At 40.3% G+C, this 26,530-nt stretch overlaps 1 protein-coding gene across 15 annotated transcripts in view; it reads left to right on the top strand.

Annotated features, from left to right (window-relative positions):
* PCCA (propionyl-CoA carboxylase subunit alpha) overlaps positions 1 to 26,530 on the top strand; it is a 420,612-nt gene that overhangs the window by 259,943 nt on the left and 134,139 nt on the right. The window lies entirely within an intron of this gene.

Consider the following 26,530-nt stretch of genomic DNA (forward strand, 5'->3'; position numbering starts at 1 on the left):
GCCGTGCATTCCAGTCCGGTTGGCGCTGTAACACCCACAGCACTTCTGTGGTTGACACATGTAACAGTTCCAGGGCTATTGTTCGTTTGCCTTGGCCGAGGTACCTTGCCCTACCAGGACCTCCAAGCATTTGACACAGAAGCACCTGCAGCAGCTGGCATTGCTATGCAGCAGCAGCTCCTGGGTGGTGCAGTAGGACTGCTAGCTGTCCTCGTCCATGGTGTACTGCTCCACCGCTTCTGCTGCAAATATGCTCTTCTGCAACTCTGCAGCAGACAGTGCAGTAGGACTGGTAGCCGTCCTCGTCTGACAGGTAGCTTGGCCGGGGGTTCTGGGAAGTCTTCCCTGCCAGGCTCCTAGCAACCTCCAGGGCATGATGTATGGCTCCACCGCTTCTGCCGCAACTCTGCTGTTAGGGGGCTTATTCCTTCACCCACTTACTTCCCTGGTCCTTCTCGCATGAACAGAGAGCAACAATACCCGAAGTCCAAAGGTGCAAACAATTCGATGTTTATTGGGGTGAACTTCCAGCAAGCATGATTCCAGTTTCCTTCCTTAGTATCCTCCTTCCCAGCTCTGACACCACAGAGCCTTACACCTGTGTCCCTGTTCCCATTCCTACCCTTAGCCAAACATGATTCCAACTTCCTTACTCCCATTCCCTGTTCCCATTTCCCCCTTTAGCAAAACATGATTCCAATTTTCTTACCCCCATTCCCTGTTCCCATCTCCCCCTTTAGCAAAACATGATTCCAATTTTCTTATCCCCATTCCCTGTTCCCATCTCACACACCCACATGCCCACCCCCACCCACACCCAGTCACTTCCTCATTGACTACAGATTATATAGTAAAACTTGAGTTCTGCTTAGCTATATCTTAACCAATCATTTTCCTGAAATTTAACTAACTAATCCTAACATATTGTAACATGATTATGTAACCAATTATATCCCACCACCTCAATTAGTTTACACCCAGCAAAATTAATTATACAGCAGACAGGAACAATCACAGAACCAGACAGAGATTATACAGACAAACAACAGCAAAGTGGGAACTATAATGACAAAACAATGCAGAAGTGAGGATTTCACATCCCAGCTATTGATAAGTGAGTTCTTGCCAGACAGGATGCTATCAAACTAAGTTTCCTTTTACATTTTCTAGGCACTTCCCTTTCTCTGGAGGTGATAGGAATACAATCCTGTCCTGATAGTGCCTAACAGCCCAATAGCACCTTATTTCAATGTGACTAGTTTGGAATGTGAGGATGTGACCGTTCGCTTCCCAGCTTATGGCTGCCTCTGCTGCTTAGCCAAAGGCCTGAGCCTAAGCACAGGGCCACAAACTGTCACAGTAAGAGAAGGCCCTTACACTGGCAGACAGTGGTTTTGATTCTTTCTTTTATACCTCTATCACTAGCCAAGTGATAAGAATACACCTAAATTCTTAGAGTATAGGCCTTTACAGACAGGCCTGAATATCTATATCCTAACATCTGCTCTCCTGCGAGCTGGAGGCTTCTGCCTCAGGCTGCTCTCCCAGCCAGTAGCACCGCACGGTCGCACCTACCCCTTGCTCCCATGGCTCATGAAGCCTGGACAGTAGTAAGGAGCAGTTCAACTATAGGCTGAGCAAGTGCAGAATGGTGGTAGAATGTGCCTTTGGACATTTAAAAGCTTGCTGGAGCTGTTGGTCAGACCTCAGAGCAACCAAAATTCCCATTGTTATCGCTGCTTGCTGTGTGCTCCATAATATCTGTGAGAGTAAGGGGGAGATGTTTATGGTGGGGTGGGAGGTTGAGGCAAATTGCCTGGCATCCAATTTTGAGCAGCCAGACACCAGGGCGATTAGAAGAGCACAGCTAGGCTCGCTGCGCATCAGAGAGGCTTTGAAAACCAGTTTCATGACTGGCCAGGCTTGGGTGTTATATATGTTTCTCCTTGATGCAAACCTGCCCCCGTTGTTGATTTTAATTCCCTGTAAGCCAACCACCCTCCCTTCTTGGAAATAAAGTAACTGTTGTTTTGAAAGCATGCATTCTTTCTTTATTAATTAAAAAAAAATGAGATAATGGACAAGGTAGCCTGGGTGGGGTGGGGGAGGAGGGAAGGACAAGGCCACGTTGCTTATTGTAGCCACACTACAAATCACTGTTTGAATGACAGCCTTCTGTTGCTTGGGCCATCCTCTGGAGTGGAGTGGCTAGGTGCCCGGAGCCTCCCGCCCCGCGTTCTTGGGCATCTGGGTGAGGAGGCTATGGAACATGGGGAGGAGGGTAGGCGGTTATAAGTGGATGCAGCGGGGGTCTGTGCTCTTGTTGGCTTTTCTGCAGTTCCAACAGATGCTTCATCATGTCCATTTGCTCCCCCATTAGCCTCAGCATCGCGTCCTGCCTCCACTCTTCGCACTCACTTAATTCTTTCCTGGCCTCTGCCACTGAATGCCCCCATTCATTAAGCTGTGCCCTATCAGTGTGGGAGGACTGCATGAGCTCGGAAAATATGTCATCGCAAGTGCGTTTTTTTTTCACCTTCTAATCTGCAATAACCTCAGGGATGGAGATGATAAGGGGAGCGTAGAAACATTCTACGCTCTACGATTCTGGGGAGACTGCATGGTCACCTGTGCTGCTGAGTTCGTCACGCTGACCAAACAGGAAATGAAATTCAAAAGTTCCCGGAGCTTTTCCTGTGAACCTGGCTAGTGCATTGGAGTTCAAAGTGCTGTCCAGAGTGGTAACAATGGAGCACTCTGGGTTAGCTCCCAGAGGCCAATACCGTCAATTTGTGTCCGCACTATCCCAAATTCGACCCAGCAAGTTGATTTTAGTGCTACTCCCCTTGTTGGGGAGGAGTACAGAAGTCGATTTTAAGAGCCCTTTAGGTCGACGGAACGGGGTTGGTTGTGTGGACGCAGTCATTTTTAAATCCATCCTAATGCGGCTAAATTTGACCTAATCCCGTAGTGTAGACCAGGGCATAGAATGCATCTACACAGCCCGCAGAAGTGAGCTTCCAGCCTGGTTGACAGACATGGGCTAGTGGGGCTCATGCTAGTGCTCTAAAAATAGCCATGTAGAGAGCCCTTTGAAGTTGTGGCCTGGGTTGGAGCTTGAGCTGCAACTTCAAAGGGCTGCCTTCACTGCTATTTTTAGAGTACTGCACAAACTCCGCTAGCCCAAGTCTGTTAACCAGGCTGAGAGGCTCACCTCCGTGGGCTGTGTAGACATAATGATTATATCTAACGACTAACCGTCATTACCCCTACCCCTCCCTACTCCTGCTCACTCTAACGACTAACAGTCGGTTAGTGTCCGACTATTGATCCTGTCTGACTATACCCAGAGAACACAGAGTCCGAATGAATTTCTTGTAGCTTTCCCCTTCAGTTTTCACAAAGTAGTGGTTCAGAGGCCAGTATTTACTTACTGGTGAACAGCGTCAAAGTCAATGTCCACATGCGTTTTGAGGCTTATCCACTTTGTAACAATACAGTAGAACCTCAGATATACGAACACCAGAGTTACAAACTGACCGGTCAACCGGACACCAAGTGAAGCTGGAAGTAACAAATCAGGCAGAAGCAGAGACTAAAAAAAAAAAAAAAAAAAAAGCAAATACTATACTGTGCCTGTATTGCATCTTAAAGATAGGCACATCAGGGGCTGCCCGTCCCCCCCCACCCCCCCAAGGAAGGGGGCAGCCATTTACATCAAGACTCCAGGGCTGCCAGCCCGAGGCAGCCAGCAGAGCAGGCGTAGTGCTGGGGTCTGCACTGCTTTCACTCCCTCCCCTGGCCAGTAGGGGGCTGCATTTTTTTTGGTCCTCCTCCCCCGGCCATGAGGGGGACGCACCATTTTTACACACACCCCTGCTAGGAGGGGTACAAGCTTGCAGACTCATGCTGGGGCTGAATAGGGAGCTCAGCTGCTGCTGAAGCCAGGTCTGGAGGGTCAGCTGCTGGATCTGGACCCCAAACTGCACTTTGTTCAGAGTTATGAACATTTCAGAGTTATGGAAAACCTCCGTTCCTGAGGTGTCCGTAACTCTGAGGTTCTCCTGTAGTAGCACTGCCTGCTGAGACCAAGTAAGAACAAAACTAAGTGAAAGGGTTTGCTGATGCATACTCACAAAAGAAATAAAAATAAAATTATTACCAATGATTTTTGAAAGATGAAGCCTTTTAAAGGAAAAATCTGTACAGATAAAAATATATTGTATATAGTATTCTTTATAGTGCTTGTGCATTATTCTTTTGGGTTTTTTTTCAGATTAAGAAAATCTCTGGTATCGCTTTCAGCAAACTAAAGGTTTAAATCCTTAGCTCAGGGATTCTCAAACTGGGGGTTGGGACCCCTCAGGGGGTTGTGAGGTTATTATGTGGGGTGTCATGAGCTGTCAGCCTCCACCCAAACCTCACTTTGTCTCAAGCATTTATAATGGTGTTAAATATATAAAAAAGTGTTTTTAATTCATAAGGGGGTTGCATTCAGAGGCTTGCTATGTGAAAGGGGTCACCAGTACAAAAGTTTGAGAATCACTGCCTTAGCTTGACTTTTAAATGTACTTTTAGCCTCACTGTTTCTTCCCAGTACCCACCATATTTTGCATTAGAATTTCATTTTAATAGCTTTATTACTTTTGGTTCAAGTCTATTGCAAAATATATCTGTACTAGTTTAACTTGTTTGTTATTCTGATTAAAATATAATGGAAAGGAAATACGCAAGACTTGGATATACTGCATTAAAAAACTGCTAAAAATAACCATAGTGTCTGGTATGCCCATCTCAGCAAATGTAACCAGGTAGGGCTATCTTGTGCTATTTAGCCACCACCCTTCTTTTGGAGATCTGGGGTGTTATGTCATCCTGCGGGAGAGTTAAGGGACACTGGAGCACACAAACTAGCACACTACATCCCTTTTAAGTGGTATAGCATAATCTGCCCTCTTCTTTTCCAGTCAGTCCTATTTCCTCAGGAGGTACTTTGTGGTCCAGGGGAATAATAAGGGAGTAGCATTGTGGGCAAACAAAGTACATCTTGCTCTGTATAGGAGAACCGTTGCAAACTGTTGGATGTGTGTAAATAAGGAAGAGAAGCAGAATAAGGACCTACATTATTGGCAGCAGACCAAAAATGTTGTCTGTTTGGTGGTCTTCAAGAAGGCATGTAGTTCCTTTTGGGTGAAATTGATGTTTGAAGTCTGTGTTTGTTTTTAGATCCAGGTTGAGTGATGGAAACAGAAAAGCTATACTGCAGGTTTTAAAATTAGTATATCACTTTCTCATAAATTTTGGAAAACTATTCCAAGTCAGTGTGATCCTCTTTGGAATTCCAGTTCTATTGACTGTTTGTTTTTGTAAATACTGAAAGAAAGTTTTGGGGAATGAATGGATGTGCGAGGAATGAAATTTAAAAGTGTTATTTTTTACATGTATTATATCCTGTAAACCAGGTACAGCTGCTAATCAGAAGTCACTTTCTGCTGGACCTGAGTTACATACTGCATACTCCTCCCCCCACCCAGGAGCTGTATATGTAATTTACACAATTGACTTAACTCCAAGGATTCCCCATGTTTTCCTACAGTTTATCCAATCCAACCTCATGGTAGTTATACCACAGTTACTGCATTCTAGCAAATGATGGCTGGATGGAACTCCTTTCAGAAGACATCACTGTTGCACATTTTTTGGGCTGGAGGGGAAGCATGAAGTGATTCCGCTACCCAGTCAACAGTGTTTGTTCCCAGTCCCTGCCAGCCTGATGAGTGGGAAAACTAGATTCTGCAATTGAACCCAAATCCCTTTCATGATTGTGTGAAACACTAATTACAGGGAGCTGGCCAAATTCCACTGTGCTGGCAAGTTGAGTTATATTCTCATTAGGATCAAACACACAGCTTGTTGCAGTGATTCTCAAATAGACGGAGTTCTCTGTTAGAACAATCTGTGTGACATACGAATAATACAGGTTGACAAACTATACACTATTGTGAATGTCTTAGCTGTATCAAAATGACTCGCTCCCATGAATGGGATTGTAACATGGGTGGAGCGTATGCAGGTGAGGTTTCTACTTTTTGCATGAGTGTCCATGCACAACCCTGCTACCAGTCCTTTTGGATAAATTTACCAACCATTAATTAGGATGACTGCTAGAGTTATGTAAAATAATGATAATGATAAAAGAGCAGATATTTTTCTTTATATGGTATAACATTTCCTAAATTTTCCTTGCTTTTAAACCAAACTGGTTATTCTTTCAACAGTTTTCTTGAGAAACTGGAACAGATTTTTTCCAAGCTAATTAGCTAATGAAATGCTTTGTACCAGGAGGGTCAGTTACTAGTGTGATGATTTAACTGTGATATTCAGATAATAGGAGCACATATTTCCTACAGGAAGCAGCTGTGAATGATTGATGATTGTTTCATTGTTCAGCTTTCGCTTATTTTACATAGAACTGTCCCTGTTTATTCAGTAGGCCAGTTTATTGTGAAACTGGTGCCACCCACAGCTGCTGAACAGATTTACAGCATCTAGTAAAATTTTGAGGCCTTCTTGACAGAATTCGATCTTGTTTCAAGTGGAAACATATTTGGCTAAAGTGAATCCAGCTTATTTTATGCCTGTTTGATGTAGTTGAGCCTCTGAGACCTAACTCATGTTGTATAGTTGAATCTTCACGTTTTGGCTTCAGTCTTGTTTTCATTAGTGGCTTGGGAAGGGAATAGGAGAGAGTCTCCAGGTGTGGCTACATCATGATATCTCATGGGTCTACTAATGTAATGTTTATACTTCTAAACCCAATTGCCAACACCACTTCCTATGTGTTGCTTATGTTGGCTGCTAAGCATATTTTCCTAATTTTTATATGGGTTTTACCCTTTCATCATTTATGACTTGGAAAAAAACCAGTGAGACTACATGCCCATATTACCTGATACTGCATGTAAAAAGAATTATAATGCATTAAAAATATTATTATCCTGCTTGGAAAAAAACTAGAGGTTTTCTTTGTTCTTGAGGCTGAGGCAGAAGTCTAGGAACCAGGATATCTAGATTATATTTCTAGGTCTTCTTGTGTGACCTTGGGCAAATTACTTAACCTCATCATCAGTAAATGAGATTAATATTTTTTTTTTATAATCCAGGAGTATTGTGATTAATGTTCATTAATGTTTGTAAAGTGTTTTGAGATCCTCTGATGTGTAAAATCCTCTGATCCTCTGATTGTGTAAAATAATCATTTTATATAACTCTACGTATATTTGTCTAGCTGTAATATATAGTTATACCTTGTATTAAAAATATTTGTCTCCAAAGAAATGTATCTGTTAAGATGTGTTCAAATATTAAAATAAAAGCATTTTGTTTTTATCAGTAACAGCTGATTATACAGTACTGTTGGGCGAAAAGACTGTCAATCAGTTGATTCTCATTAAATTCCTGAAACAACTGACTCATAAACTTTAAATTATGACGTTACTAAGGCGACAATGCTGTGTTCAAAATGAAATTGATGAACTAAGAAAACTGAAGCATTTGTATGAAGTCTTTTTTGTGAGTGATTGTAGATTTGCATCCAACAACAAACTAAACATTTTGGAGTAAAACCTCACCTACGTCCAGTAAGTTGTGGGAAGGGGGAGCCACAAATGAGTTGCTTGCAGCTCCATAGCCTTGTGTCTGTATAGTTTTCCCTATCTTCTGCATAGTTTGGAGCAGCCATTGAACTGTTCAGGGATCAATGGAGTGCAGCACCTTTCAGGCATGCTTGCTCCCACCCAGCATGTAGATGGGTCTGGGAGAGTGTGGCATAGAGTCCGCTCTATGCCAGCCAAGGATTCTCCTATGCTGGGTGAATGCTCAGCTTGGCTGTCCACTTGAAGAAGCTTTCTGGCCCCTTTGCCCCAGTGGAGAAGCACAAAGGGTCCAAAGCAGGAGCCAGCATCTGGCCCATGACATTCAAAAATAGAAAATGTTGTGATCTAAAAATAAACTTAAATTTAGTAGAGTAATCTATGCAGACCTCTTGCAAGGAGGTAATGTTCTCATTTGCGGCATAGTCTCAATCATCAGTAAATCGTATCAGCAATATGCTATTTTTTTATAGAGCTGCAGTAATAACATGAGCAGTTATTGTAAATACAGCTAAACATTTATACTTTAGATTATTCTACAGTTACCCCTCTGGTGTGAAATAAAGATAAAACACTTTATTTTCATTTGGTAAGGATGAGTAACCACAACGCACTTGTGGCTTTACTTTATTCCGCCACTTCTGAGATATGTAGTCATCGTTAGCTCATGAAAATAACACTGTCTCAGTCTGGGTCCCGATCCCCTCATCAACAACTCAAGCGTTGCTTTAATGATTTATTATGATACCACCAGAACCCCTTGATATATTTATGGAATCATTATAGCTTCAGATGATTATTCCATTATTTCTTTTTCTTTCCCCGTGGACTACTAAATTACTGAGAATCTTTTCCCCCTTTCTCTTTGTAATATCCTTGTATGTACTGGGATATACTTATATTTTCCCTTTGACTTAAGCAGTACTTGTTGAGTACTTCTGACTTCTCCTAATAAATTGTTTTTTTCTAAACCTTTTCCATTTTTGGTGCCCTTCCCTAAAGAAAGTTAAACCAGCTCGCCTATATAATTATCTAGCTATCTTTTAAAATCTGCAAAAAGAAAAGGAGTACTTGTGGCACCTTAGAGACTAACCAATTTATTTGAGCATAAGCTGAAAGCTTATGCTCAAATAAATTGGTTAGTCTCTAAGGTGCCACAAGTACTCCTTTTCTTTTTGCGGATACAGACTAACACAGCTGCTACTCTGAAACCTTTTAAAATCTGGCATTTGTTGTTCATCTTACTTACAATAAAAAGAAAATATACACACACTTAGATGCAGATGTATTAAATAGATTTTTAGCTTCTAAAGCCTAACTAGAACTACAATAAAATATAAATGTTGCAAGAGAACACCTTAAAGTAGGTATCGTGACATCGTTTTCATGGAAAGTAAATATCTTGACACTTAATTTGTTGGGACTAAGTCAATAGTAGGGGGATGCAGAGTACATACTGCTTGAAAGGAGAGCATTGCCTCTGTATAATAGATGAAGCAATGTTCCCAGAGCCAGTTGGTTTCTTATGTTTGGGAGCCTATTGTGGTGGTGGTTGGTCATGAAATTTGTAGGGGAGGTGGGGGAAATAGTACTGTGAGCACTCACTCAGGCAATTTTTGGAATTACTTACAATAAATAATATAAAGGCCTGAACCTGACTGAGTATCTCCTCCCAGTATAGGCCTAAAGCAGCAGACACCACTGCAGCTGAGGATGCAGGGGATAAAACTAAAGCCTTCCTGCCTCCCATCAGACCAGGGAACCCTCCTGAGGCATTGGGTTCATTTCTTGTTGTCCTCCACAGCACATGGGGGAATAACAGCAGCAGCTGTAGGAGCCTTCACAGACTTTTGCGATTACCAGTTACTTAACAATGAATGAATGTGTGTGTGTGTGTGTGTCTATATATATATATATATATATAGTTTTGTACTGTATTACCATTGGTTGCTGGTCCACCTTAATCCTACCCTTTCCTACTACTGGAGCTCTTCAGCTGCTCAACCTCTACCCCTCTCCATTACTATGCGTCTCACTCTCCTCTTCCTGCTCCATTCCCTTTGGTTTCCTTCTCCCTTTACCTACTCTCTTCCTTGAGCCCAACAATCCCTTCCTTTCACCTAATTCAATGCCATTTAAAATTATGGTGTTTCTTTGGTAATATTAAGTGTGTTTGTGCATTCCCATGCTTGTGTAAAAATATATATATATATAGAGAGAGAGAGAATTAACATTGAAGCCCCTTCACTGGGACTACTCACATGAATAAAGATAAGCAAGAGCATAAGTGTTAGCATAATCAGGCCCTTAGATTGTAAGATCTTCGGGGCATGGACTGTGTCCTCCCATGTGTTCGTATAGTGCCTAGCATATTTTGGATGCTATTGCAGTTTAAATATTAGCAACGAAATAAATGCTGCAAAAGTGGGAAGACAAAATGTCTCATTCAATATTGTCCTTTAAGTTCTGCATACTTTTACATGTATGTATGCTAATTTTCCATTTTGTAACCCACTTAATTTATGGCTCACAAAAACCATAGTTAGGTAGAAAATATTGAATAAAGGAATAGATAATGTATTTATAGATTTATTACGGAATATTGCAGTTTTAAACATTTCTTTTTTCTTTTATGCTGCTGTAGGAGTGGGATGGGATATAGAATAGCCTCGTTATTGTAGGAGTATTTCTCTACTCCCTGCAATGATTCCGAAAGCTCTTGCACACTTCATCAGTATTATTGTAATTCTTTGGCTGCAGGATATTTGGCAGCTGTTGCACCCCACTGGCAAATCCTATTCATACTTCTCTTCCATTCACCATTGCCATTGGAGAATTGATTTCTCTCTCTCCTGCTCTAACCTTTCCCAATTCATTTTGGATTGTTCAATGTGAAACATTTTAATTTCATATCATACAGCCATTCAGCTCACAGTCCTTTTTTAACCTGTCACCAGGGTAACAGCATAGCATGCTTTCTTTAGGCAATCAAGTTTTCATATCACATGCTTAATGTTGCATTAAATGTTTGCATTTTGTTTAACCCCCTTAAATACTTTGAACTGCAAATATGTTCTGTAGGGTAATGAAGTCTCTGATTTCAGTGTCAAGTCTTCATAAAAATGGCCTTTATTTAAAATAAAATGTCAGAACATGAATCCAGTTAATGAGAAGATTATTTAGTAAAATCCCGGATGACTGAATAGGCTAAGCATCTGTAGAATGAGAACAAAAGTTTTCCATTGGAAAAACATTCCAGATGCGTATAATCGCTGGACCTGCACAAATTAGAATTACATTTACCTGTATGTGTTCCTAATTACATTAGTGCATATGAATTATTAACACTACAATAACATAACTAAGACATGAAAAAGATTCACTATACCAGTCATCCTGTGAAATTTGCATATGATGCAGTTGACTAGAGAAACACAACATGAAAAATTTGATATTTTCCCTTTGCTCCAAATATCATGACACTAACTACATACCCCACATCTGTAGTTTTGGTAGATACTGGAAGATGAGAATAAAAGGAGTGAATATAAAATATCTAACTGTAAATAATTAAAAAGTAAAATAAATCAAAATGCACATTGTGTCTCATATTGGTTGCTTTTAAATATGACCCCGTGAACCAAATCCAGCTAGTCTTGCTCAGTTGAGTAAGGCCAACAAGTTTTTTTTTCCCCATTGTCTGGTATTTTTTAAAAAGAATATTTAGATTATAATAAATATTCTTAAAATGAGCAGAGGTATATAACGTGCTTTGATAATTCAGTGTTTTTAAATTACTGCTTAAAGCTTATTTTTCCTTTGGTCAGATTTTTTTTCTCTGTTACATGGGTGTAAATACAGAGTAGCTCCATTGATTTAAACTTAATTCACACCGGTGTTCTGAAGCACAAAATATAGTTTAAAAAAAAACACTTACGTTATTATGCAATTTTGACATTTTGGAGTAGTAATATTAATGTATACTCCCTTGCCTTTTAAAATCACATACATGCATGATATTATAAAAATGCATTTGCTTTGGTGTCCCATCCTAAATGTTTGAGGTTTTGATATGATACAGCTTTTCTGTCTTGGTGAGTTCATTGCTTATGATAGAGCAGACCCATATGGTTGGCTTTGTAAGGATTTTTTTCTTTTAATGGCATTCAGCTAACCATACTAGGATTTAAGTGCCATTTCTTCTATTAATTTCCAAGCTCTTTCCAGTTTCCTTTTATTCCAAGTTATACTATAACTACCAAATGTTATTACCTGCCAAAAAAGTGGTTTGGCAGGGTTTGTTACTGAATTTTGCCAAAAGGAGCCAAACATATGGGCACAGTTAATTTATTGTTTATTTTAACCTCAAGGGAGCTCTTACAGAGAGTATATTACCTTCTTATCTCATGTATTTTAACAAAAAGAGCTATTGGCTTGAAATTTGATATGCCAATATATATGCTGAACTTCAATACAGTTATGTTCAATTTAGTCTTGATTAAGAGTGTAGAAGACTGAACTGGGACTTTTTTTTTAAGTTTGTCAGATCACCTCTGTGTAATTTTGTGTGTGTTTAATTGAAAATTAAAGAAGCATTTTTCAGGTGGAAAGCGGTCTTAATCCCTTCCTGATGTGCTTGATAAGGCACTTTCAGGTACATACATTAGAGAAGGATAATCCCAGAAAGGGATCTTTGTTATTGCTTTCTCTGGTTTATGAAGTGCTGTGTTCGCTTCTGTGGCCCTTTTTCAGCAGCATAAGCTAATTCTCACATGGACACAATCAGAATCAGGATAATGTTCCTTAAAAAGCATGTCAGTCTTCCTGCACTTTCTTTTTCTGAGAAGGGGATGTGGCTCCCTCTTTCTTGGCCCAATTCTGGTCTAATGCCATTGTAAATTAGGAGGAACTCTGCTGTGTCAGTAGGGATACCAATGTAAAATTGGTGTAAGTAGGGTCACAGTTACGCCCATTTGTTTGCACCTCATAATATGGACTTGTCTATTTCTGATATGGGAACAGGGTTTGCAAGAATGCATCACTAATCTGGGCCTTTAGTGAGTAAACCACCTCAATAGATGAACATTTATATTTGTTTCATGAAACTCTCTTTGCTCCAGGTAATATGTGCACTTTGCTTTGTCATACTCTGGCCTTGTGTTTACTTTTAAAGGAAAACTGTAATTATCAGTTGTAATACCTCAGATGGTTGAGTGAGTGAGTATTTAAATAGAATGTACCTTAAAACAAATTTATTCTGATCTCTAATGGCTTTTCATAAAATCTGAAAGAGCTGAATTTTCTTTCCTAATCTGTTTTGAGACGGCCAGAATGACCGCTCCCTGTTTGATTATTAATGATACTGTATTATATTTCAAGCATTTAACTGTTCAGTGATTTGCTTCGCTTTGTAATTAGATGTAGTGATTTAGTTTATTTAGTGTTAAACTGTAATTTTCTCTTAAGTATTTTACCCCTTCAAAGAATCTAATCTGAGCAAGAGTAGGGCAAGGTCCTGGTTCTGTTGAAATCCATGGGTGTTTTCCTATTGTAATCAGAGGGAGTCATAGTGGGTTCCCCGGTCTTTTGTTCTATATTTGTGCAGTGCCCAGCACAATGGGGTCCTGGTCCAGGAGTAGCGCTCCCAGATGCTACAATAATAATGTGCTAGCTATTATGGTAGTATTTCTTGATATATTATATACCAGATTTAAAAAACAAAATAAATGAAAACACTAGGGCTGTCGATTAATGGCAGTTAACTCATGCGATTAACTCAAAATATTAATCGTGTTTAAAAAAATAATTACAATTAATGGCAGTTTTAATCTCACTGTTAAATAATAGAATACCAATTGAAATTTAAAAAATTAGGATATTTTTCTACATTTTCATATCTATTCTGTGTTGTAATTGAAATCAAAGTGTAATTATTTTTTATTACAAATATTTGCACTGTAAAAATGATAAACAAAATAAATTAGTATTTTTCAATTCACCTTAAAGAATTACTGCAGTGCAATCTCTTTGTCCTGAAAGTGCAATTTACAAATGTAGATTTTGTTACATAACTGCTCTCAAAAACAAAACAATGTAAAACTTTAGAGCCTACAAGTCCACTCTGTCCTACTTCCTGTTTAGCCAATTGCCAGGACAAACGAGTTTGTTTACATTTACGGGAGGTAATTCTGCCCTCTTCTTATTTACATTACCAGAAAGTGAGAATAGGCATTTGCGTGATACTTTTGTAGCCGGCATTGCAAAGTATTTACCTGCCAGATATGCTAAACATTTGTATGACCGTTCATGTTTCAGCCACCATTCCACAGAATGTGCTTCCACGCTGATGCGCTCGTTAAAAAAAGAATGCGTTAATTAAATTTGTGACTGAACTCCTTGCTGGAGAATTGTATGTCCCCTGCTCTGTTTTACCCACATTCTGCCATATATTTCATGTTATAGTAGTCTCGGATGATGACCCAGCACATATTGTTCATTCTAAGAATACTTTTACTGCATATTTCACAAAACACAAAGAAGGTACCAATGTAAGATTTCTAAAGACAGCTACAGCACTTGATCTAAGTTTTAACAATCTGAAGTGCCTTCCAAAATCTGAGAGGGACAAGGTGTGAAGCATGCTTTCAGATGTCTTAAAAGAGCAACACTCTGATGCAGAAACTACAGAATCCAAGGGGAAAATTGGTGGGTGCAGAGCCCCCGCCAGCAGCTCCCCGCCCGGCCTCAGCTCACCTCCACTCCACCTCCGCCTCCTCTCCTGAATGCACCGCCCCACTCTGCTTCTCCGCGCCCCGCCCAGCTTCCCATAAATCAGGTGTTCGGCGGGAAGCCGGGGAGGACTGAGAAGCTTCCGGCTCAGGCTGAGGGTGGCGGAGGGGAGCTGGGGCGGGGAGCAGTTCCCCTGCTTCCCATTTCCCCCCCCCCCCCCCCCCCGAGTTACCTGCTGCGGTGCAGGCAGCCCTCCTCGCTCCCCCACCCCACACCTGAGCTCACCTCTGCCTCCCTGGGCCTGAGCGAGAAGCCGCCGCTTGCTTCTCAGCCTTCCCTGGCTTCCCGCGCGAACAGCTGATTCGTGGGAAGCCCAGAGGGGGGGTGCGGACAAGCAGGGCGGTGCGGCGCGTTCAGGGGAGGAGGCGGAGGCGGAGCGGAGGTGAGCTGGGGCCGGGGGTGGGGCGAGGAGCTGCCGGTGGGTGCTCTGCACCCACCAAATTTTCCCCTTGGGTGCTCCAGGGCTGGAGCACCCGTGGAGTCAGCGCCTAAGGTCCCACTTTTAGCCGGTTAAATTTAGAAGCCCTTTTAAAACCGGTTGTCCCTCGCGGAACAACCAGTTCTAAAAGGGCTTCTAAATTTAAAACCGGTTCTAGCGAACTGGTGTGAACCGACTCCAGCACACTACTGGTGACTTCCATAAATTGAGTAGGAGGTACCTCTTGCCTAGGGTGCCCATATCTCCAGGAATCCGTTTTCAGAGCTGGCCTCCCAGTTAGATTGCTAGCTGAGGGTTTGACTGCAGTCCCAGGATATATGGTGTCTGGAGTTCCTACTTTTGCTGTGGGGTTTGACTAAGCAAAACGAGATGCTGCTCTGAAACACTTTGACCCAGCAGTAGGAGTTTCCCCCAGCCCATTCATTTTCTGTGTTTCATCCATCTTGCAGAACAAGGAGCATGTGGTGGAGGTCCTGTGCAGGGCCAAGTTCAAGTTCCCTGGGTACCAGAAGATCCACATATTTACCTTTAGGATTTCAAATACATTGTTGTTTGCAAGTCAACAAAATAGAACGTATGGCACATTTGTGCAACTTCCATTGAATATTTTTACTTTTGAATTACTTACCAAAGTATGGTAAGTTTATTTTTCTCTATTTTGTCATCTCTAGAAGTGAAGTTTGCTAGAAAAACAATGTTTTTACGTGTAATAGTGACAAAAGTGCATCTAATTGGACCCTGGCATTAAAATTTTCTATGATTGGCACTTACTTCAGTGCTTTTTGTGCTTTCATTTCACAGCCAGTTTTTGTGTGCTGCAGAGAAGCATCTTTTTTGAAAATTTAGCCCATATCCAAAACAAAGTGAACAGTAAACATCAAACATATTTATGGTTTATTTCTATTTCATACACTTGGAGTACAGAATGGCAAATTATTCCATAGTTAACCTGCATATTCTGTCTTGAATACACACGGTACATATTTATTTGAGTCAGGTTGCACGGGAGCTTATAAATTAGGGCAACCCTTTTAATGGTTGTCACGGCTGTACCTCTGAAGTTAGAATTACAGTATGAAAGAGTTTTTGTTGGCTTGAGATACTTAACCATCTTTAGCTTAGTTGCAACAGCTCATTGAAGAAATAGGAAATCTAAATTAGAGCTATGTTTTATACTTATAAAGGCCCCAAGCATGCATTTGAATCTGCATAGGTGGACTCCTGTACCCACATAATACTCCGTTTAAGTCAGTCAGGTGCTCTGTACCAAGTTGCATAATAAAAAATTAATAGAATGCAGTCTGCCTGTCTCCCTATCTGGGGATAATAATACTTGCAATTGCCAACCTCACAGGGCTGTTGTGTGTCTATGCAGAACTTTGTAAACTTAAATTGCTGTATCATGGGTAGGTTTTAAACGGTATCTAGAAACTACACGTGTAACAAAGGACTTCACAGAAAAGGACGTAGAAATTAGTGCAGCATATTGGAAATAAGGCAGCCTAGTTCTATAACCCATCACAAACTAAGCAGAATTTGGACTACAGTAAGCTAGTACTTGGATGGGACACATCCAAGAAATAGTTAAGTATTACAAATGTGGTGTTGGTCATTAATTAGGTGTTGCTGAACCATTACCTCAGCATGATATTAGGAAAGGCTGAACTGCAGAGACTGTTCTTGAGATGAGCTGTAAAACAGACCCTGATGACTTGTGGACATGAAATTTCCTATAGACCTTTTCAAAAGACTACGGCTTTGCCAACATCCTGGCAAAATTCCATTAGGTATGTTCTGATTACCTAAATTTCCTCTACAGTTTCAGCTGACTACAGTAGCCTTCTTTACTTCTTGCTCTAGGCTCTGATTTGGAAAAACACTTAAGCACGCTTTTAAAGTTAAGCATGTGCTGAAGTGTTTGGCTGAATTGGAGTCCTATGCTATTGTGAACTGTTGCTGTTTACTTTTGAACAAAGCTGCATTCCACCCCTTCTGTGTGTAACTGTCGGTCTCTAAATACGATATATTATTCAGATTAGTTTACTTTTTCCATATTAAATTTGTAAATTACTTTGAGATCTGATTAAGATAAAAGGCGCCATGTAAGTGCAAGATATTATTAAACATAACAGAACATTAGAGAGACAAGGTGGGTGAAGTAATATCTTTTATTGAATCAGCTTCCGTTGGTGAAAGACACAAGCTTTCAAGCTTACACAGAGCTCTTCTTCTGAAGTTGGCTCAATAAAAGATATTAGATCAGACCATGTGTCTCTCTAATATACGGGAACCAATGCAGCTGCAACAACACTGCAAAGAACAGAACACTTGCAGCATTGGCCATTATGGCCAAGATCTTCCTAAAAGGCAGCCTTAAGTTTGGTTCTCAAATCCATATTTGGGCTCTTAAATAGGTAGCCTGATGATCAAAAGTGCTGAGCAGTGAAGCATTCCCACTGCTTTCAACAGTTTGAAGCTTGCGAGTGTTAAGGGTTTTTGAAAATTGGCTATTTATTTGGGTAGCTAAATAAGGACTTATGAGCCTAACTTTAGGCACCTGTTTTTGAAAACTTTGGCCTACCATTAATTTTTATGGGTGACTGATTTCTAGCTGTGACACTGAAACTGTAGTTTTAAAGAAACATGATTGAACGTTATTGTAACTTCCACTAAGTTATAAAAAAAAAACAAAAAAACCCCCTCACTTTGTTCCCATGTATAACAGTATTTAATCTTTCTATATATCACTTTGCGCTACCCTGACTGGGTATGAGCCAAAGTCACTATCTCATGAATCTTTGGCCAAGAAATGAGAGACTTAACAGCACTGCCATACTGACAAAAGGATTGACATGTTGCAACAATGGATGTGGTTTGATTTTAGTTTTAAAGTGATTAGTGGTAACTCAGAGAACAATATGCTAAAATGCTGGCAAATTTCACTATTAAATTAATAGACCAAAGCACACACAGAATGCTTCTAATTGTTTGAAAACTTATCAGGTATTCAAAGTTGTCTTCCATAAATGTAAAGTTGAATGCATATTATAATATCAAGAGATCTTAATACATAGTATTTTACTAAATCTAAAAACTGAGTTTAAACAATAGTCAACACCGGCCCCCAACTATCTATTTTTAATATAGACAGCAAACATGTAGTAATTCTGAAGCACAAGAGTGAAAAATATAATGCAAGCAAAAATGAGTTTGGTATCTTAAAATAAGACCCAAATATCTGCATGACAAAACTACTGCCAGATTAGGCAGAGTTGGCTTTGTCTGCTCAAGCAAGCTCAGGGTTTAGGATTAGAGCCCTGCAAACCTTTGGAAATTCACTTTATATCACGGACCATTTTTGTGGATCGGATACAAATTTTGTATCTGTGCAGGGCTCTAATTAGGATAGTTTAGGTGGTACAAATAGGACTGTAATGCACTGAAGATCTGTGCAGGAAAGCCTGTGGCTTAAGTCAGTGTTAGTCCTTCACTTTCATGAGCATTATTACAGTAACTTTTACCATTTTGTAGTAAACTATTTTAAAAAATGTTACAGAAAAAGGTATAAAATGCAATGATCTGTGTAATGCAATGCAATGCAGTGTTTTCAAAATAAAATATTTTAATGTACAATAATACATTTGGTAGAAAAAATGGTTAAAATACAATAATTTTGATGGCCAGTGTAGTAATTCTCTTCTTTTTGACTGCTCTCTTAGCTGCAGTATGTTTCTTAACATGTCAGTACCATTGATTGCTATAAGTACAGTTTATGTGAATAGTCCCTACTACCACATGTAGTCCCATTGACTTGGATAGATCTACTCATGTGAGTAATGTTTGCAGGAATGTGCTCATATGCACTTTAAATTATTTTTTAAATAAATTCCTCTTCTTTGTACTTGGCAAAACATGATCTCACAGTTTTGTATGTCGCCTACAAGGACACCACAAACATAAAACGAGGAGCAGCATCTCTTATCCAGTGTTAGGGTTTTTAGTGTTTGATTTTTCCCAGGAGAAGCAGAATACTGAATTTGGGTCCTGACAAGTAATAAGAGGTAATGAGTTTCAGATATCTTGATTTAAATTTATTTATTTGTAATTTTAAGACTATATTGGCTTTTGACTAATAGTTTAGAGTCACTTCCCTTGTTGATTTAGGACCTGATCCAAAGTCAATGGGAGGCTTTCCATTTATTTCAGTGGGAATTGAACAAAGCCCTTATGATGGTGTAAATCCAGGGAAACTCCACTGAAGTCACTGGTGGCATTCTGGATTTACACGTGTGTAATGACAACAGAATTTGCCCCATAGTATGTTAATATTTTGTATTTATGCAGTTAACCTTCAACGTTTCTTAATCATTTTAGTACTCAATATTCAGCTAGCGTGTCCATCAACTGGCTGACAAAAGGTGTTTGATGTCTTTAAATGTGTATAGTCTTGGTCCAAATTTAATACAAAGCAAATTAAATAGAAATACCATTTTACCAGAACCATTGAGCAGTTCATTCAGGCTATATCTCATATACTAGCACATTATGACTAGGATATGTTATTTTTTTCTATGACATACTCAGAACTGTAATATAGGATAATGATATAGTTCAGCGGTGTCCGATAGAAATTTGATGCTAGCCACACTTGTGGGTTTGAATTTTGCTTATTAGCCACTTTATAAAAAAGCCACATGCATTACCCACAATTCAGTAGCCTATTAGCCACATGTGGCTAGTGGCGAACGTATTGGACACCGCTGATATAGCTTATTACTCTTGATGAGATGCATATACATATAGTAGAGAGAGACAGAATGTGTTTTTATGTCTGATGTGTGCACGAGTGTGTGTGTCTGTATAAAATATATGAAGTTGCTGAATACGATATTCCCAGTTTTTAGGCCTCTGTCAAATAATTTTTAGTTCTTAAAAATATCCTGTGAAAGTGCTGCTTTTATCTTTTCAGTGCAGTGATGAACTTTTATGTTGGAAAGTGTTGAAAATACTCAGATAGTAAAGCTTAGATTTTTGTTTTGTCTGGCAGTACACTTCTGTTTAGAATTCCTTTAATCTATCCATTCCCTGCTTTTATATTCATCTTGATAGCTAACGGTTCTCGGAAGGATTTTTCTTTATATATAAACTTATTAAATTAATAATGCTCAAAAGTGTGAGGTTTTTCTTTATTTGGGGGAGGGACATGATAAGATGGACTCTTCTGTGAGCTGTTAAATTTCTATTTGCCTTTCTTGGGTTTTTTTTTGGGGGGGGGGATTTGGTTTTTTTGAAAATAACAAAAAAAAACCCAACAATTTATATGGTAGATCTAAAGTTTCATTAAAATTGCTTATGCCCTGTCCCAGGCATTTTAAGTGGGCCATCTGTCTAAACATCTCTCTGTTTTTTTCTGATCATTTCCTCGACTTATTCATGAGCCATGGGAGGGCTCCTTTGTAGTCTCCATGTAGCTGGTTCAGTCTACCCCCACTGAATACATCTATGTGCTTGCATAACATATCTTTTCACAGTGCTGGAAATTCTCTGAACTTGGTTCAGATGAATGGCCCACTTTCTGAAGGTCTTTCCCGCCCCCCTCCCCCTCACCACCGGCGCAAAGATTTGTATGCAGAAACTGACCTCAGTGGCTACAGAATCCAGCACATTATTCTTGATCATTTTACAGGCCACCTGCTGTGAAAGTTATGATGAAGGATTTCTTAATGATTCTTTGACCATTAACATTGTTTTAAGTCAATATTTCACTTTTATCTAACTGCTGAATAGGTAATTGTACAATTGAAAAACAGCTTTACTGAGTGTCACATAATCTAGTTTTGCAATGCTCATAATCCTTAATAATTGGAGAATTTGTTAGGATAGTTTGGGCTCTGTATTTACCTAAAATTTTATGCAGCAACAATATAAAAAGTAAAGAGCATTTGTAGGATTTTTTAGAACATTATAGCTCACATTTTGAATGGTAAGAAATCTATACTCAATTTCATGACCCTTTAGGAGCTGGTGACATTTATTGTAGCCGATTACATCATTAACAGCAATCGAGAGACAGGAGTTTATTTGCCACACACTACAGAAAATTGTAGTTTTATTGAGCTCCTACATTCTGATTGGTTGGTGACAATCAAAGTGGACATGCCTGGGGCAGAGCTATTACTTGATTTGCTTTTGTGAAGTCTGTTTTCCTTGGTTGCTTGACTAGAATAGATAAAAGTTTAACTAATATGTGTTTTCCAGGAACACAATAAGTGTGTGTCGATCTAAAATTTCCGCGGTTGGCAGTATCCTTCACTGAAAACGTATTGCAGCAAAGAAAACCAGAAGTATAATTGCTGCTGTTCATATAATGTTAAAAAAACCTTTTATTGGTGGGGGTGGGAAGAGAAAACGTATGTTCAGATAAATTGAGATTAGGTCAGCATTTACTAAGTTCAGGATGATGTCAGAGTTAAACAGGATGTAAATACTCCAAATTACAGACCATTTCCCCCCATCATATTCTTTAATACTTTAGCAAGAGAAATTTTCATAGAAGTGACTCTAATACTTAGGGCCACATTGTCCCCTTACTCCTGGTATGTGTCCATCTACTGTTTTTCTTAACACTTCAGAAGGGGAGAATTCCAGGTACAGAGGCTCAGAATTATCTTAACAGCATAATACCTGTGTGGCTGGGGGAGACATTGCTGTGGACCGTGTTCACCTCTGCCCTATTCCCTCTTCCTGTTGGTACTGCCTCTGCTTCTCCCATGTCTTTCCCCTGCAGTTCCTCACCCCTCTCCTCCTATGCATGCTCACATAATACTAATCTCAAGGGAGAACAAGATGCAATAGTCTGTGGGGGCCACCCCCCTCTACCCAATAACCACAAGCACATCCCCCCTCTCTGCACTTGTTTCCACCAGCACCCAAAACCAATCATCATTTTTTTGCTGTTGTACTAGTCCCACAATCCTTTGCCAGTCCCAAAGGATTGTGGGATTTGTTTAAATCCTATCAAAAAAAGCTTATGTGAAACTTTGAGCCCCAGGTGAAAAAAAGGTTGTCCCACACATTTTATAATGGTAAAAGTGTGTGTGTATGGAGGAGGTGGGGGGCCGTGTTTACTTTCAGAAATGCTTTTTGTCTGGTATAAATATATCAAATTTCAACCCAAAATGTAAAAGTTTGTATAGTTATAAACCTCTGAAAATGTTCCCTGAGAATGAAAATGCTTGTGTAACCTTATCTAATGGCATTGGTATGTACTTCCCTTATAATAGGTAGACACACAAGTATATGTTAGCAATACCAGTGTGCCAAGTTACAGAAGCATGTGATAAATGCATATTTGATTCTCTGCCTGCTATCTCATTTCCCAGGGCTACCTCTTACATTCCAAACCTCCAAGCAGCTTCAAATAACCATCTTTTTAAAAAACACACACACAAATCCCCACCCTTTATTTGGGCTAGGAATAATTTGTTGGAGTCTTTGCCAGAGCCTTCTGCATGGCTGACCAGGATAAACCACCATTCCTGGGTCAGTCCACCATTGCTTCCTCTTTATACAGCTTTGGTCCTGGGCATTCAGCATTGTCCAGTTCATTCAGCTGAGTTGTCTCCTGTACATTCAGGCCTGTTCTCCACTGTCACCAGAATTTCCTTTGACTCTAAGCCTCAGGATAGGGTGTCTCACTCCAGCCATGCCACATGGATCAATTCAGGATGTTTTCTCCATGGTATAGCTTCTAGGTTGGAGGGTGATCCATCTTATCCTGACATACCCTGCCCACTCAGAAGATCACAACAGCCTGGGTGTTGAGAAGAAAGCCACCTTCCTGCTCCTCCAGCAGTGAGTATTTTTCAGAGGAACGGCTAGACTCTCAGCGAATGGCCAAAGACCTTGAAGTGTCCAGAGCTCTAGATCAAAGGACTCTGAGGAGTTCTCAGGCAGGGGAAAAAAGCCTTGCCAAGGCACAAGAAGAATTATTATTTTCCAGTGCAACCTGACCTCCCAGATGTCATCAAGAAACCTTTTCTTATCCTGGTGGAAAACTTCCCATTTCTGATTTTTTTTTTTCTTTGATTGTCAGCAAAGTCAAATTTGTGTGGTCACTCACAGCCAAATCCAACATGAACAGGACCAAACCAGCAGACTATGCTTAGGGTAAAAAATAATCTGATGCTATGCTGACAATGAAGCTGACCTACTGATATCCTGGGGAGTAGACTTCACCTCTTTTACAAACTGCTAAATCCTATCAGTCGTTGCATCAGGACACCATATAGAATTCAACCAGGCCCCATCAAGAACCCACTAAACGCCTTCTCCTCTCTCTCCTTATCCCAGGAAATGTAGGCAGAGCATCACACTGTTAGCTACCTTGTAACTATCCAGGAAATTTCCTGATTCCAATGTCTGTACTCTCTTCTACGAGCTATCCCGCAGAGATCAGGATAAGCATATCTGGGTGGGATCTAAAATGGCTAAATGATTTTGACGTACAGGAACTTCAAGATGGAGACCCGGAGAAATATTATTGCTAACAATGCTTCATGGAGTTTTTCTCAAATCTATTATTTTGACATTTGCTCCTGTATGCCAGTGGAAGAGGCTTGTCACAGAAACTTGACCATATTATTTTTAGTATGTTAATTACAAGTGTTGTGGGTATAGACAGCATCTCTAGGTAAGATCACATGGGAATTTTGGAGTGGGCCATACTTGCGAGGGGATGCTTTTGAGCCCAAGGTCAAGAGTTTCAAAAGTGACTAGTGATTTTGAGTAATGTGGCCACCTCAAACGATTGAAGATGCAACTTGTATACTACATCATGCTATCATGTGATCCATGTGCGTATGTAATACGTATGTGTGTTTATAATGAAGAGCATGTATATATATGAGGAGAACGAGGAAAAAATAGATACCTGTGTAAAATGAATTCCAATGCTATCCAGGTAAAATTATTATACAAGAATAAAACTCAAAAATTCAGAAGAAAAAAGATATATGGATTATTTATTAAGGTTGTGCCTTTTGGAGCAAAAAATAAGATACGTTTAATTTTTATTTTTTTAAAATGCGAAGCGGGGCACTACATTACACTCTTCGGCTTCTCTCAGTGTGGAAATACAAGCAGCTGGATGAGTCTTTACATTTATTGGGCTGTATGTGATCTACAAACCCCTTACTAAATGTAGATGGGGGAGGAGAGTCTCTCCTGCTTACAAGCAAGCAGCTTGATCACAAACCCACGCAGCTGCCACTCATGGAGGCAGGCGCACACAGCTGCAACCAATAGAAGAAACAAGGCCTGCTATAAACAGGAGAGTGCAGAGAAGGAATGGGAGGCAGAAAGGCTTGGGATAGCAAGGTCGTGACAGCCCTGCAGCAGGCTGCCTCCAAGAAAACAGCCAGGAGACTGAAAAAGACTGCAAACCCAAAAAGTGAAGGGTTGACCGTCTTAATTGAAGGTGCGGGCCCAGGAATTGACCTGACTGAGAGTAAACTAAGCTGGCTTAGGAGAAGCTGAGGCCCCTCAAGAAACCACACCAAGAGGCAGTGACAGGGGCCTAAGTATACGATGAGCAATAACAGGAGAATACAACAGATGGGGCAACTCAAGTTAAGTGGGACATTTATAATTAAAGGTTTAAAAAAAAAGTCCTGTGTAGTCTTGTGAAAAGAAGACTGAGTTGGGGGAACTGATAACAGTCTTCAAAGGCACCCGGGGTCCCTTTTCGACCAGGCATTCCGGTTGAAAAGTGGATGCCTGGCAACCCTAGCCATTATAGAGGATGATAATCTATTGTTCTCCTTGACCACTGAAGGTAGGACGAGAAGTAAAGGACTTAATATGCAGCAAGGAAAATTTAGGTTAGAGATTAGAAAATGTTTCTAACTATTGGTATAGTTAAGCTCTGGAATAGGCTTCCAAAGAAGGTTGTGGTATTCATGTCAATGGAGGGTTTTAAGAACAGACAAACACCTGTGGGGGATGGTCTAGATTTACTTGGTCTTGCCTCAGCTCAGGAGGCTGCAAAGACTTCCAGCCCTTCCAGCTTTACTATTTCTGTGATTCTATAATTAGCATAGTATGCAGTGGATACAGTGCTTCAGCTGCCTAGAAGTTATCAAGCATTTTGTAAGCATGACAGTAGGGTTGAATTTTAAGGAGAGAGTTAAATGTGGACAATGTAATGGATTTTTACAGGGTGGTCTTGCTATGCATAAGAGGCAGCACGGGAGACCAACTGGCACCTAAAAACATCAATTCAATGAAATTCAGAGCCTCAACCAGCCTGAATTACTATTTATTTATTTGTTTGTTTGTACTAAAATTGTGCCTAGAATCCCAAACAATATTGGAAGCCTATTGCACTTGCTGGTGCTCAGACAATCGTCAGAGTTAGTCTCTCCACGAATTTCTGGTTTAAATTTAAAACACAACCAGTTAATGTAACAAACTATAGGGAAGGCAAGATAAAGGTGACAACGGATGCATAAAAATGTATAGACCTACAAATTACAAATAAATATAGTTTAAAACAAAACAGCTAAAAATTATTTTCTACCTTTTTTTTTTTTTTAAAACCTGCCAAGACTTGAGTTCCAGGGTCTGGTTCCCTTGCTGTATCTTTGACCACTTTGATGTAACATAAAAGATGCAGTTCCCTGGATTGTCTTAAGTTTGTGAGTTCATAGACCAGAGATGGCGAACCTGAGCCTGAGAAGGAGCCAGAATTTACCAATGTACATTGCCAAAGAGCCACAGTACTACATCAGCAGCACCCCCATCAACCCCAAACCTCCTGCCTCTTGGCAGCCCTGCCAATCTGCACGTCCCCCTCCTTTCCCGTGCCTCCTGCCTGCCACGATCAGCTGTTTTGCAGTGTACAGGAGGCTCTGGGATGGAGGGGGGAGGAGCAAGGGTGCAGCAGGGGAGGGGGCAGGAAGGGGCAGGGGCTTGGGGTAAGGGGTGGAGTGGGGGCAGGGCCTGGGGTTAAGCAGTGGAAAGTTGGCACCTGTAGCTCCAGCCCTGGAGTCAGCACCTATGCAAGGAGCCACATATTAACTTCTGAAGAGCCGCATGCGGGTCTGGAGCCACAGATTGGCCACCCCTGTCATAAACTATTATGGGAAGAATATAGAACTCTGACCTCAAGTCTTGGCATGTAAAAATCTTCAGTTTAATGTATCTACAGAGATTCGTCAATAATGTATAAAATATGTATATTGTTAAAAATAATGTATGTATATTATTCGTTTGGCTGGATTTGCATGCTTTTGTGTCTAACTGGCCTTTAACTTAGTTTTGTTGTGTGTGATTATGACATGAAGGTGACAGTGAACCACTTTTGCTTTTAAAGAAAAGGAGTACTTGTGGCACCTTAGCGGCTAACCAATTTATTTAAGCATAAGGTTTTCTTTTTGCGAATACAGACTAACACGGCTGCTGCTCTGAAACTTTTGCTTTTGAAGTTCCAAGTAGTCTTTTTATTTTTTCAAGTGCCACTCCTCTTCCTTCCCCAAACCCTCTCCTCATCTGTTTTTCACAGTTTGCAATATCCATGCAACCAACGATGGCTCGATTTTGGGATTCTCCTCAAACTTTATCAGTGTACTTCAGTGACACAAGGTGTCAA

The sequence above is a fragment of the Lepidochelys kempii genome, chromosome 1, assembly GCF_965140265.1.
Source record: "Lepidochelys kempii isolate rLepKem1 chromosome 1, rLepKem1.hap2, whole genome shotgun sequence".
Classification (NCBI taxonomy): domain Eukaryota; kingdom Metazoa; phylum Chordata; order Testudines; family Cheloniidae; genus Lepidochelys; species Lepidochelys kempii.